Here is a 14976-nt window from a genome sequence, read left to right as displayed (position 1 = left end):
CATCATAAAATATAGCATTATGGCATAAATGATTGGAACAATATAATTAGCAAAGTAAAATTCATGACCATTTCAAACTTATTATTTCTTTTATAAAATATATTGTATTGGCGTCTTCCTAAATACCCACAGGTTTTTTTTTTTTTTTAATTTAAAAATCTAAAGTCATCAGTCCCAGGCAAATAATAAAGTTAGAAAGATGAATGTATGCAAACCATGTTCTCTACATTTCTTGTTTTGATCATTCTACAAGGGTAGCCTAAGAGGATTCTTTGTCCTTAGGAAATACACTCTGGAGACAGTTAGTGGCCCCAAACGTCCTCTCAGGTGATTTTAAAAAGGTGTGGAAGGGAGGAGAAAGAGAACAAGCAATAATAATAAAGCAAATGGGACAAAATGGAAATAATGGAATAAAGTACCTTATACCATTCTTGCATTTTTTTCTGTAAATTTGAAATTATAATAAAATTAATTTACAAAAAACTATTACAGTATACTTTTTATTTATTGTACAGTACAGTTTATTATTTATTGCATATCTCTATCCATTTAATGTTTCAACAAAATTGAATGTTTCAATGAATGTTAATTTTTAATTAAAAATTTAATGTCAATATTTAATTTATATTACAATTTTTAATTAAGAAATTAAAAATGCAATGTCTAATTACATTAAATTAAATGTTTACATTTGGATTACACTTAAAATCATAATGCTTAAATGTGTAATATTTTAATGTTTCAACAAATTTTGATGTTTAAGAAGAATTTTTAAAAAAATTTTTAATGTTTATTTTTGAGAGAGAGTGCTAGCAGGGGAGGGTCGGGGGGGGGGGACACATAATCTGAAGCAGGCTCCAGGCTCTGAGCTGTCAACACAGCCCCACGTGGGGCTCAAACTCACAAACCATGAGATCATGACCTGTGCTGAAATTGGACACTTAACTGACTGAACCATCCAGGCACCCCTAAGAATTTTTTTTGTTTGTTTTAGAGAGAGAGAGAGTAGGGGAGAAAGGCAGAGGGAGCAAGAGAGTATCTTCAGCTGGCTCTATGCTCAGCGTGGCGCTTGACACAGGGTTCCATCCCACAACCCTGAGATCATGACCTGAGCCAAAATCATAAGTTAGATGCTCAACCGACTGAGCCACCCAAGCACCCTTCAAAAAGATTTTATAAGGTTTCAGAAAAGTCCCTTTGAGTGTTCCACTTTGCATAGTTTCAGCTTGCATGGCCATTTTTACAGTCCTGTACTATCATGCAGAGCAAGGACTGCCTATGTTGTGTCCACTGTAAAACAGTTTTTATACCTACACTACTTCCTGCCCATGAAAGGAAGGCTATGAAGATGAGTCTCTGGCTCTTTAATTTCCGCCATGGAAACAAGATGACGAAAGGAATGACATCATTTGGAAAGCATTGCAATAAGACACACATGTTGGGCCACTGCTGTGGCTCTAGACCTACCACCTTCAGAAGTTGACCTGTGGCAAATGTGGTTATCCTGTCAAGCAGGAGAGAAAGTGCATGGATTCTGTGAAGGAACAGCACCTAAACCCAAGAGGGTAGCTGTTGCAGCATCCAGTTCATCTTAAAGATTTCAATGATTAGTCACACAATAAATGTTCTGGTTAAAAAAAAAAAAAAAAAAAAAAAGAGTCTGTGTGAAAATTTGCAATTTTAGGCTTAGGCGAATGTGTAATTTCTTCCCAGAAAAGCTTCAGGAGCCAAAACCAGCAGGTTCCCCCCAGGGAACCAGATTGAACTCAACCCAAAACACAACATGAAAGAACATTCTAGTATCCAATGAAGCCATTTGAGCTACACTGGAGTGTGTGTGGGGGTCTTCTCTTTGACAATTCTGACTCTTGTATGGAAGTATGGCTGTTATATTATTTAGGCCATTTGGGTAACAGAGAAGGAAATTGTTTTCAGTCTATTTCCAATGATGGGGCCTTGATGATCAGGATGTGTGGAAAGAAGGAAGGCAGAATCTCATAGGAACTCAGGAACAGTGTGTAGATGGGTCTTGCACAAAGCTAAAAGCCACAATTGTGCCAGAAATCTCGGCTGTAGGTCACTAAGGACTCAAGGCAGCAGTAGGATGTGGCCATCTTTAGTCTCTATGATCACTCAGTTTCCCCATCTCTATAACACTCTTATTTCTCCCAACTGCACACCTCACCTGTTCCCTAAACAGCGTTCGTTTTCATGCAATTTCTGCTGACTCAAATTCCCAGATCCCTCATGGTCTCCCATGGCTACTCTTGCTCCTTCATTTCAGCACCTTCTCCTGAAACTGACTGAACCCTCCCTCCATATTTTTCTGTCCAATTCAAAGAGGGAAAATCTGATTGGCATTTGCTAGTTCCACCTGTCATTGTTTATAAAGAGCTTTCCATCCTGGGATACTCTGTGACATTGGTCAGGGAAGGATACAGGTAGGGATCTGGGACAGAGCAGGAACATGTGAATAGTGACCTTGAAGAGCCTATGGCCTGTGACTAGGTAAATCCATGCCTTGGAGGTGCACGCAGTTGGGCCAAATGTGCATCAACAGGACCCAAACATCTTCCAGAAAGAAAAGCTGTTCTTTACATTAGATAGATGAATTCTTGTGTTGCACATACTAAATGATGAGGAATTAAAACATGTTTTGACACATCTTTGAAAATTAATGACTGCTATTATACTCATTAATAATTATCTTATTAATAAAAGAATATCTCTCTGTCCCTTCTAGTATTTCTTTGGTTTATTATGCTATCTAAATGGGGAAGGAGGAACACTCAAGTATCTTTTCTTGCCCACACCTGATAGTACCCACAATTATACTTGAATTGTTTACTTGAACTTTTAGTTGAACTAAGAACATAATGCACAGCAGAGACAAATCTTATTTGCCCATAGTAGCATAGATTAGCACTAAGAAATAAAATCATAAATACTTTGAAAATATTTTATCCACTATCTTTTTTTTAAATAAAATTATAGGACTCTTTTGATGCTGAATAAATGATCTCTGAGTTTGGCTTCCTTGCCCATTCCCTGCTAAATTCTGGAAAATGGAATATAATCTGAAAACAGCTTATGTAAAGAATTAGTACAGAAGTTTAAGGGATTCTAACAATAAAAAAAATCATAGTTGTACCAGAAAGTCAACTTTTAGAGTCTACAGAGAATTTCTCACACACTTTCCCCAAAATATAATAATTTATAGGGGGGAAAACAAGAGAAGAATCCTGGTTCTCCATAACAATGTTCTAAGAGGAAAGTATGTGATGAAGAAGAAGAAGAAGAAGAAGAAGAAGAAGAAGAAGAAGAAGAGAAAGAAAGAAAGAAAGAAAGAAAGAAAGAAGAAAATTATTTTTGTCCAGGTATTATATTAAACATATTACTTGCATTCTGTATTCCAATCTTTACAATAACCCTGTGTAATAGCTGTTATTTTTACCCTTATTTTATAGATGAACAAACCAAAGATTATACATGTATGCAACTTACCCAAGGCTACACAGAAAATAAATATCTGAGGATGAGATTGACTCTGAACCTGTGCTGTTGGCCGTATTCTGTCTAGGAAAAGGGCCAGGCAGCACTCTATCCACTAAATGTCAGTCCTAGCCTGGTAAATAGCTTGCAGGAAGCAGAGGTGGGTTCCAAGCCCAGGTCTTTTGATACCTGAACCGGTCCCTTTACTGCAAAATGCAGCTAGTTACATTAACTGTGAAATAGAATGAAAAATTCTACTTCTCCTCAACCTAGTCATTTCATAATATAAAGTGTTATTAATGCCAGGGTATCATTTCCTGCCTTCTGTAGTTTTAATTGATTTGCTTAGCAAGACTTTAATGTATATCTAAGAGTTTAAATTCATTATAGTAGAAAAGTCCATTGTAACTTAATTAAAAGTGTTATTATGTCTTAAAATACTCAGTGGATTTTAATGGGCTGCTGATGATACAGAATGTATTTCTTTAAACTGATGCTTTTGCTTTGTTCTTTAATTATAGAGCATTTGTATAATCAGCTACCATTATTGCCAACTTAATGATAAAATAAAATAGAGTAATATTCCAAATACTAAAATTACAATTCACAGATAAAAGCAAAAAGAAAATGACAGCTTGGATTTTTAGATTAATTATGAAAAATAATCGAACCTATGACGTTTCTGTGGACTAAAGAAAAAACCTACTTCTCTGATAGGTAAACAGTAACTGAAAGAAGGATTGAAATTATTTCTTCCAAGGAAGCCAAGGAGATGACTTTGAAGAAGGAGGGTCAGGCTTTTGGCTCCAGGAATAATGGTATGTGAGTTTATTTCTGTCCTTTTCCTTTATGAAACAGCAACAAAAATTAAAATAAAAGTTACAAACTTCAAGAGATTAAAGTTTATCTCAATCTTTTCTGAGGAGAATGAGAGACCTAAATATATGGAGAGATGTGTCTTACTTATGGGTTAGAAGATTCAGTACTGTTAATATCCCTACTGTCCCTAAATTGATCTACAGATCCAATGCACTTCCATTCAGAATTTCAACAGATTTTTTTCATAGACACTGGCAAACTGATTCTAATATGCACATGGAAATGCAGAGGACCTGGGACTGCCTAAACTACAGTTGACCCTTGAACAACAAGGGGATTAGGGATGCCAACACTCTTATCCTCTCTACGCAGTCAAAAAAATCCATGTATAACTTTTGATAAATGCAACAGTACTTTGAAAGAGAAACAAGGTGGGGGACTAAACTTGATTTCAAGACTTATTACCAAACCACAGTAATCAAGATAGTATGATATTATCATAAAGAGAGAAAATTGAATCAAAAGAACAGAATAAAGAATCCAATTATATACCCACACATAACTGACAGATTTTTGACAGGTACAAAGGCAATCAGCACAGAAAGGACAGCATTTTTACAAAGATATATCTTCTATATAAAAAATCGGTCATAATGTAAAACCTACTATTATAAACTTCTAGAAGGATATATACAAGAAAAATCTTTGTAGTCACATATGTATGCTACCAAAAGGACAATCCATTTTTTTAAATGAATAAATTGGACTCTATCAAAATTAGCAATTGTACCCATCAAAAGACAAGTCACAGACTGAGAAAAAATATCTGCAGAGATCATATATCTGATAAAGGACTTGTATCTAGAATATATAAAGAATTATCAAAACTAAATAAGAAAAAAACAACCCAATTTTCTTAAATGTGCCAAATATTTGAACATGCACTGTACAAAGGAACACAAATGCCTGGTAAATTAAGACATGAAAACTAATGCAAATTTAATTTTAAAAGCCACCATGAAACACCATCTCACACACTTACTAGAAAGAGGAAACTTAAAAACAGTGACCATAACAAATGCTAGTAAGGATTAAGAGGAACTAAAACTCTCATACAGTGCTGATAGATACGAAATTATTTTTGGAAAACTGTTCAGTAGTTCATTAAAAAGTTAAAAACTCATCTACCATACAATTCCTTTCTACTCCTAGGTGGTATTTACCTAAGAGGACTGAGAGTGTACATCCACATAAATGTGTACATGAAGTTTCGAAGTGGTTTTAACCAAATGCTGCAAACAACCCAAATGTCCATCAGCAGAAAAGATGAATGAACTATTTATTCATGCCATGACATAAATGAATGTCAAAATAATTATACTCAATGAAAGAGGTGAAACCAAAAGAAAAAAAAGAGGATATAATCTGATTCCATTTATATAAAATTCTAGAAATTAAAAAAGGAATTATAGTGACAGGGCAGATGATGACTGCCAGGGCAGATTGGAGACAAATGGGAAGGAGTGCAATGGAGTATAAAGAAATTTGGAGATAATGTTGCTATCTTAATTGTGGAGATGGTTTCACAGGTATACACAGATGTCAAAATTTATGAAATTGTATTCCTTGAATATGTGGTTTGTTGCATGTCAATTATAACTCAATAAAGCTCTTTTTAAAATTAAAAATACAGGGCCACCTGGGTGGCTCAGTTGGTTAAGCATCAAACTCTTGATTTTCACTCAGGTCATGATCTCAAGGTCATGAGATAGGCCTGGAATCAGGCTCCACACTGGCTGTGGAGCTTGCTTAACATTCTCTCTCCTTCTCCCTCTCCCTCTCCTTTTCTTTATGCCCCTCCCCCCAACTCATGCTCTCCCTCTGTCAAAATAAATAAATAATTACAGGGCACCTGGGTGGCTCAGTCAGTTATGCATCTGACTCTTGATTTCAGCTCAGGTCATGATCTCAAGGTTCATGAGATCAAGCCCATGTCAGGCTCTGGGCTGACAGCACTGAGCCTGCTTGAGATTCTCTCTCCTCACTCTCTGCCTCTCTCACTGCTCATGTGTGATATCTCTCTGTCTCTCTCTCTTTCTTTCAAAATAAATAAATAAACATTTAAAAAATAATAATTAAGTAAATTAAAAATACAAATCTTGAGTATTAAAGGTAAAGATTCTCTAGCCCTCACTATTAAATTGCAGTCCATGTACTGACAGCATCAGCATCACCTGGAAGCCTGTAATAAATTCAGATTCTCAAGCACCATCCAGAACTACTGAAACAGAATTTGCATGTTCACCAGGTCCCCATCCTTTCAAGCACATATCAAAACTGTAGAAATGCTGCTCCAGATAAAGTGTGTCTCAGGGAAGTCCTATCCATGAGGGTGTGGGATATGCTGCTGTGCTTCTTTCTTTCCCTGTTGGAGAAACAGGGGTTAATGTATGCCCTTCCACCCCACAATGCAGGAAGCTGTCTCATTAGCTTCATGCTCCTCTTTCCAAAAGCTCTGGAAGCCAGCAGAGCTTGGAGGAGTGGGGAGGTGAGGAGCTGGGATTGAAGGAAGCTGTACACATTAAAATAGCTCCAACCTGGGGCCTACTGTGTTGCATATGAGCTGAACCACAGAAACGGGTCAATACCCTCTCAGAAAATTGGTTAGACCTAAGCACCATCTACACAGTGCTGGCCTTCCTATGTCCTTTCTCCTATCTGCTTGCTTTCCTCCTCCCCACACATGTTGCAGCTCTGTGGCAGTGACACAACTATCAAAGGTACCTCTAAAATGATAGTCACCACCAAAATGTTGACTCAGTTGTGCTAGTCACAAACTACTGCCTATCTGTTTAGTCTTTCCTCTTTTACTGAATAACAAAGGCACCTTCACTGGGGCAGGCCTCTTTCTGATGTAGGTCTAAATCTCAAGCCAGCAATACTGATTCTATATTCTTCGGTTTCCAAGGAGGTTTATAATTTGAACACATAGTTGAAAAGATGTTAAGAACAAGACATCAGGGCAAAAGCAAATCTAGTGACTACAAACAAGAAGTTCTGAATAAAAATTATCATTTGTTGGCCTTCCCAAATTATTTTAACATTAAAGATGGGACATGCCATGGTCCAGAAGCTGTACCAAGAATCTGTGTGTGAATCTAATGACTAGAAGACCCTAGAAAGCAGGCACTGTTTTGTTATCACCTACTGTGGTGCCTGTCAAGGGATAAGAAGGAAAGAGAGAAGAAAAGAGGGAGAGGAAAGGAGGGGAAGAGAGGTAGGAAGGGAAGGGAAAAATAAAGAGGGTAGAGAAAGTGTGGTACAATAAATAGATAGATGATAGATAGATAGATAGATAGATGATAGAAAAATGTCTACGTAGGTAGAAAACCATAGGATAAGCCCATCCCTATGCTATGATAAATGACAATGGGAGGAAGACAGCATTAATGATGACAGAATAATGTGTAGACACATTAAAAAAATTGCTTTAAGTCTGCTCCTAAATATGATTTACTAAGCCTGTGATTATGCAGTGTGGTTGATTAGATAAAGGCTTCCTGTATATAAGCTTTATAGCAGTTAAAGTCATACCACAATAGGCTCTTTTATAGTATTTCAGAAGCATTCTTTAATAGATTTAGAGATAGGTTTCTAATATAACAACACTCACCTGGATTCCCTTTCCATCAAGATTCCTGATTCCAGGGGAACAGATGCCATGAGAACTAAATCTTGTTAATGATTCTGCATGTTGAAAAAAATGTTCCCTGGAAAGTGCTAAGTTGTCACAAAAATGGCTGTAAAAGGGAAACAATTAATTCATATGTACTTTTTGGTTATTCTCTGTCCTGGTAAGATTAGTGGTATTGATTTTTATTTGTAAGTATAAATCTAGTTCCATTTTTTTTTTTCCTTAGCTGAATAAATGTGTTAGCTACAATTTCCCTACTAGAAAGTCTCAACCCCTGGATGTGAAATCTGGCTATACTGAAGTAGCTATGACTTCCAACAAGTTACTTAGTCTCTCTGAGTGTCTTCTTCACTACAAAAAAAAAAAAAAAAAAAAAAAAGCTATCAGGTTTTAAGAATTAAAGTAAATAATGAATGTGAAACGCATTAATAACTGTAAAGTACTAAAAATAGAATCATATTATCTATTATTAATATTTTAATTTCTATTATTTTAAGTAACTAATCTCATGATTAAGCTGACAAAGGAATCTGAACAGGTTTTGACCCACCCACTACCTTTCTGTAAAAACAAATTCTAACAGATCTGTATTGTAGAATGTGCAAGATGGAAATTACAACCTTCAAATATACGCATTGCTTACCTCCAAAGTTTCCTTAAGACTCAAAATAGGTCTTGGGCGCTTGGGTGGCTCAGTCCGTTAAGCGGCCGACTTTGGCTCAGGTCATGATCTCGCGGTCCGTGAGTTCGAGTCCCGCGTCGGGCTCTGTGCTGACAGCTCAGAGCCTGGAGCCTGTTTCAGATTCGGTGTCTCCCTCACTCTGACCCTCTCCTGTTCATGCTCTGTCTGTCTCTGTCTCAAAAAAAAAATAAATAAATAAACGTTAATTTTTTTTTAAAAAAGACTCAAAATAGGTCTGATTTAAGTCCTATTAACTAATTTTCTATTTGTTTACTATAAACCTTAGCATATCTGAGCTTCTCTGTAAGCAAGGATATTGAAAGAGATACTAGATGAACAGGGGACTTTCAAGACAGTACCTATTGGGGGAGAATTCTTAATGGTTTTTCTGCACCTCTTAAGTTAGTTTTTGTTCCATACTCTCATGTCAAGGGTATTTTTATAGCGAACAACTTCAGAAGATAGAGATATTGTCTCTCTTTGAGGCAGAGGGTAGATTTATTTTCTGACCAGGATAAAGATGATGTCTCCTTTGTAAGCTCAGGTTTCCTCAACTATGATACAAACTCACTGTCCACACTGTCCACAGGGGCAAGTGGAACACACATGCACCAGAAGCTCAGGCTGCCTACTGTACTTGTTTCTGACCCAGGAATCATCTTTTGCCAGGAAATAGGACATGGTGGAAGGCTAATTTATTAACCTAAAACTAATATAAAATCTCTTATCCTTTGCAATTCTTGATAGTAACTTTCTCAGTGTATCTAATGATAATTTCTAAAGCATTTTGGCATCTTTGAAACATCCTGTTATGCAATGATTTGAACAATCCCACCATCACTAAAGTAGATCATCAGACCACATGGATATGTCTGCTAAAGCAGAGCTTCTTAAACTTGAATGAAAATTCAGGTTCTCATTCAGTCACTCTAGGGTGGGGCTAAGATTCTGAGTTTCTCACAGCTTCCAGATTATGCTGCACTTGCTTGTCCATGGACCACACTCTGAACAGTGAGGGTCTAAATCATTGTTCTTTCAGGTGTGACCACAGGATAATCTAATTCAGATTCAACCCTGGGTGCTTGTTAGAGTTAGTCCTAAACCATAACCCAGAATGCATCAGAAGTTCTTGAACAGGACTGCATTTTTAAAAAGCCTTGCAGCAATCCTTTTGCATTTTAGTGCTAGGGAGCTACCATCCCAATTTCCGGTGACTTAGTGAGTGCAGGCTTTTGCAGCTGGTTCCATACTGGAAGAAGTTCTGGTTCTCTCCTTTATCATCTCTTTTATCAAAGCCCTTAGAGGGTGAGCTGAGGCAAGGAGGCCCCAGGAATGACCTTTACCAGATCACAGGCAGCAGGATTTGGGGGATGATGTTCCAAAGTTGATCTGAAGAATCACATCCTGTGCATCCTGTGTAGGCCATTGATCCACATAGAATCATGCCTCCTATCCTTGTTCTGAGAGGTCTACATGATCACTCACTCACAAAAGCATTTATTTGCCAAGTAGTCACATGTAGCCTGTGTCAGAGGCAGAAAAATATTGTCTTGCACTGATGTAAGCATGTTCTTCTAGAGAGTTCCATGTAATCTAAAACATCATATAACAGAGCTGAGAGATGGGGTCTGCAGAGCTCTCACTCACCCCTCCCCGTTGGGTGGGCTACACTGAGTCACTTGTCCTGGGCTTCAATGATCTGTCTGTAAAATCAAGCTTTGAGGCCATATTTCTAAGAAAGATTTCCTGCAGCTCTCACTACTAGATTCTAAATCATGTTCTCAAAATGAAATCTATCTGTTATGGATTGAATTATGTCCCCTAAAAATTCAAATATTGAAGCCCTAACTCTCAGTGCCTCGGTATGTGACTGTGTTTGGAGGTTGGGCCTTTTAAGAGAGGATTAAGCTAAAATGAGGGTGGCTAGGCCTTAATCCAAACTGACAGGTGTCCTTTTTGTTTGTTTGTTTGTTTGTTTGTTTTATTTTGAGAGATGGAGTGTGTGTGTGAGAGGGGGGAGGGGCAGAGAGAGGAGAGAGAGAATTCCAAACAGGTTCTGCACTGTCAGCATGGAGCCCAATGTGGGTCTTGAGCACACAAACCCAAACCATGACCTCGCTGAAATCAAGAGTCAGGTACTCAACCAAATGAGCCACCTAAGTCCCCCAAAACTGACAGGTGTCCTTATAAGAAGAGGAAATTTGTATGCACACAACACAGACCAAGGGATGGCCATGGAGACTTTAACATAAGATGTACATGCACAAAGACCACATGTGAGGACACAGGGAGAAAATAGGTGTCTGCAAGCCAAGTAGAGACACCTCAGAAGAAACTAACCTGTCAACACCTTGATCTCACAAATCCAGCCTCCAGGATTGTGAATACCTAAATTTCTGTTGTTTAAGTCTCTCAGTCTGTATAGTACTTTGTTACATAGCCCTAACAGACTAGCACACTATCTTACAATTAAAGGAGTTCCCAGAAACAACATTCTCAGTCCTTTCTACAATCCCTATCTAGTATTTTATACTCCTACCAATTGGAAAGTTCTCCTTTAAAGCTTCTCTATATCTCTTCTACTGGGTTGAAGGTTACTTTTCTTGCTTTTCTTTAATAATAATGAGAAAATGGCCATTCTCCATATAATAGCTTTTCACAAAGATAAGTTCTTTAAATAAATCATCCTTTTCTAGACTGAATAAAGTGAACTCTAGAGCCCCACCAGGAAAAAAGAAAAAAAAAAAAAAGAGAAATCATTCTGGTCTAAAAGTTCACACATTAAAAGAAATGGGGCAGGGGTGATAATGAGAAACAGTGATGCTGATGAAAACGAAGCTGCAGGTCTAATTTCCCCTTTCTTTCCTTCCTATTGCATTTTGCGTTTGGTTTCCATGGAAATCCACATTTGTGGGTGATTTCTCCTCACGGAGCCACAGGCAGATTTTTCAATTTGCATAACGCAGTGACTTATGGAGCAGACACGAAGCTAGCAACAGCTTCCCAACAAGGATAGAGGGAGGAAGGTGCAGTGATAATTGGGAGTGGTAGGACTGGCTGACCTGTCACCTTAGAGCCCAAGAGTGCCCTAAAGGAGGGGGTTTAAGTCATGAACCAATGAGGTGTTTGTGGTGTAAAAAGACACACATTGCCATTTTCTCAGGGAAATTCTCTTTGCAAAATCCAGGGCACCATCAAATCTAGGGAACATCCAGTGATTGCATTTCCATTTGTAATAGCATATAGATGGTATACCAAAGTGCATTCAGGAACACAGCTCATCATCTCCCTGCCTGTTCCAGGTCTCCTGCTCTGAACTGGCTTGGGCATTGGGCTCCAGAAACACTGAGGACCTGATTTCTCATTCAATCCTGGCTTCCCCTTAGAATTACCTGGGGAGCTTTTAAAACTCTCTGCCCCTCCCTCTTCAGATCGAAGACATCAGCCTCCATGGGGACACCTGGAATCTCCCAAGCATTTGGTCTCCAGTTTGGGGGTGTGAAGGACCCAGCCACAGAGGGCATGGTGGGAGAGAGGGCAGGGCTGGGGCATCATGAGTGCTCATTTCCACTGTCCCCCTTCCCCTCCACATTCTCCAATAACTCTGATACTACCACCAGCTCGCCAAGCTGCCTGTGAGACTCCTTTCCTCCTTTGGGGTGTTACTGCAAGCTGTCCTGCATCAGTGCCACCCCAAAGTCTTAGTTTCTAATCCAGAAATCACAGGTTGTAATCCAGTTTTACCACTTTAATCTCCCTGCACCATGGCTTTCCTTTGAGAGGAAGGAACCATACTATTCCTATCTGAAGGATTCTTTCAAGGATGCCAAGGTGCCACGTGAAGCGCTTAGAATTCCATACAGAGATTTGTGTTAAACTCAGCTGATTGGTCAGATGACCCACAGGAATCCAAGCTCAGCAAGTCCAAGCAGAAGTCCCCCAACTGACTTCTACAGTCCAGCTCTATAATCAGAGATGCCCCCTGCTCTCCATATTCCACTGCATCAAGCCCTGTCCCTCTTAATGCCCTAACTCCTCTCAAATCCTACCTCCTTCCTCTCCACTGGTCCTGCCCTTGTTCCTGTACTCTCTCCTGCTGAATCAAGGGCAGCCCCAGACCAGGGGCTCCTCATAAGATTGCACCTTCCCCCACAAAGTCACAATTTGCAAGAGCTGCTCTCTCCCTTGCAATGACGTTGAGATCAGTGAGACCCATCTTTTCATCTATACATAGTGGTCCCCATGAGGCCAGGACTCTCAAGTCACCTCCAATGAGTGTAATGGCTATTAGGGCAACTGTTCTTGGCCTGCCCCCACTACCCCTCCATTCTTCTCCATAGATGTTAGGGCCACCCAAAGATACTATGTCAGGACTGCATTGTTTTACCAGCCCTGCTATCTAGCATATCTGTCTAGCATATAAGCTCCTTAAAGCCAGTGCATTCTGGCTATTTTGTTGCTGAATCCCCAAAGCCTGTAACTTTACTAACACCCTTAAAAAATATGCATTAGTTGAATGAACAAATGACTGAAGAGCAAAGAAATGAACTATAAACTAATGAATAAACGTCCTCCTAATTTAGGCTGTCTTCCTTTTTACTCCTTTCTATTTACAATCCCTTTTCCAACCAGCAATCACAAGGACCTGTTTGGAATTCAAAACAGATTGCTTCATCTACAGAAGAAAATTGTTTAAGTAATAACTCCTGTGTTTCCTGTGTAACAGTCTGAGGTTGGAATTCAACACAAGGCTTTTCCTGACTTTCTCATGGCTTCCAGACCAGCCTCATTTCTTAGGGCTCTGCATACCTGGACACTTCACTAGCATTTCAGGCTTGTGCTAGGAATATTCTCTCCCACCTTGAGTGTACCTATGTTTTTCAAGACTCAAATCAGGAGCAATTTTCTCCCAGATTTACGCCTTACTTTGCCCTGACCCATAATTGGCTTTCTCTTATGCTAACATTTGTCACAGTGCCCAGCATATGTTTCCCCAAAGACAGTGTAAACTCCTTTAGAACATTGTGTACTGGGTCTCTATTCCCTCTATACCAACAAAGCACTGGGCACAAACTAAACACCCAATTTATTTTAGAATATATTGTTAATTAATTTTAATTGATTAACATATGCCAGTTCTACTTCACTAATTAACAGGTCAATCAAGAGGGTGTTTTTATTATTTCAAAATTTTATTAAATAAGAAGTCCTACCGTACCAATAAATATTATGCCTATACAGTCAATCTTCATTATTCATAGATTCCGTATTTGCAAATTCACTTACCAAAGTATATTTGTCAACCAAAAATCAATTCCCAGTCATTTTCAGACATGTGCAGAGCAGCAGAAAGTTTGTGTCACCCAATGCACACCTTCGAAGCTGACATAGGACAAGGCAATGTTCTGCCTTCTTATTTCAGTTCTCATAAAAAACAAGTGTCCTTTTTGTGGACAGCTTAGTGCCATGTTTTCCACATTTTTGTGCTTTTTGTTGGTGAGTTCACTGTTTAGAACACATAGTTCTGTCTGCACACTACTGTCTAGTGTTCCTAAGTGCAAGAAGGCTGTGAGGTGCCTTACAAAGAAAGGTACAAGCTTCATTCAGCTTGTCAGCTAAGCTTCATTCAGTCATGAGTTACGGTGCTGTTGGCTGTGAGTTCAATGTTAATGAATCAACAACATAGGTTAAATAAGGTGTCTTTAAATAGAAACGCACAAAGAACAAGGTTATGTAATGATCAGTTGATAAAAATTGTTACCAGAGGTTTGTAGGAACCTAGCCCTGTATTTCCACCTGGGAGCAATAATGTTTAGTAGTTACTAATTCCATGTTAATGGTGATTTTATAGAACTTAAAAATGCCTCAAACAATGAGAATTAACTGTATATTCTTTAAACTACTCACACGTACAGATCTTATAAAGGACAGAACTGAAACACACTTGAAAACCCAAGGAAGTTTATGCAACTTAGGGGTCATTGGACATGGGTGCAGGAGAGCCAGCAAACTGGTTGATGTTGCCACTGCAGAAGGGTATCAGCAGAAGTAGTCACATAGCCCATTTGTTGTGTCCATTACTATTAGACCAACACACTGTTTTTAATATACCCATATACCATGAACTAACTGTGCAACTATGTACAAGTACACTAAGCTTTCTGGTTTTGTGAATTTATCTGAAAATTACAAAGTTTGACCAAATGATTTCAAAAGACACTTCTAGCTTCCAAATGTTATGTTTCTATAGTTATAACACAAAATGTCTCTTTCTTTTTACAAATGGGCC

At 38.5% G+C, this 14976-nt stretch overlaps 1 pseudogene; it reads left to right on the top strand.

The window, feature by feature from the left end:
- Positions 1–1387: 1387 nt before the first annotated feature.
- LOC115517133 lies at positions 1388–1633 on the top strand (annotated as a pseudogene).
- Positions 1634–14976: the final 13343 nt, after the last annotated feature.

Source organism: Lynx canadensis, chromosome B3, assembly GCF_007474595.2.
Source record: "Lynx canadensis isolate LIC74 chromosome B3, mLynCan4.pri.v2, whole genome shotgun sequence".
Taxonomy (NCBI): Eukaryota; Metazoa; Chordata; class Mammalia; order Carnivora; family Felidae; genus Lynx; species Lynx canadensis.
This window is presented reverse-complemented; position numbering and strand designations above follow the sequence as displayed.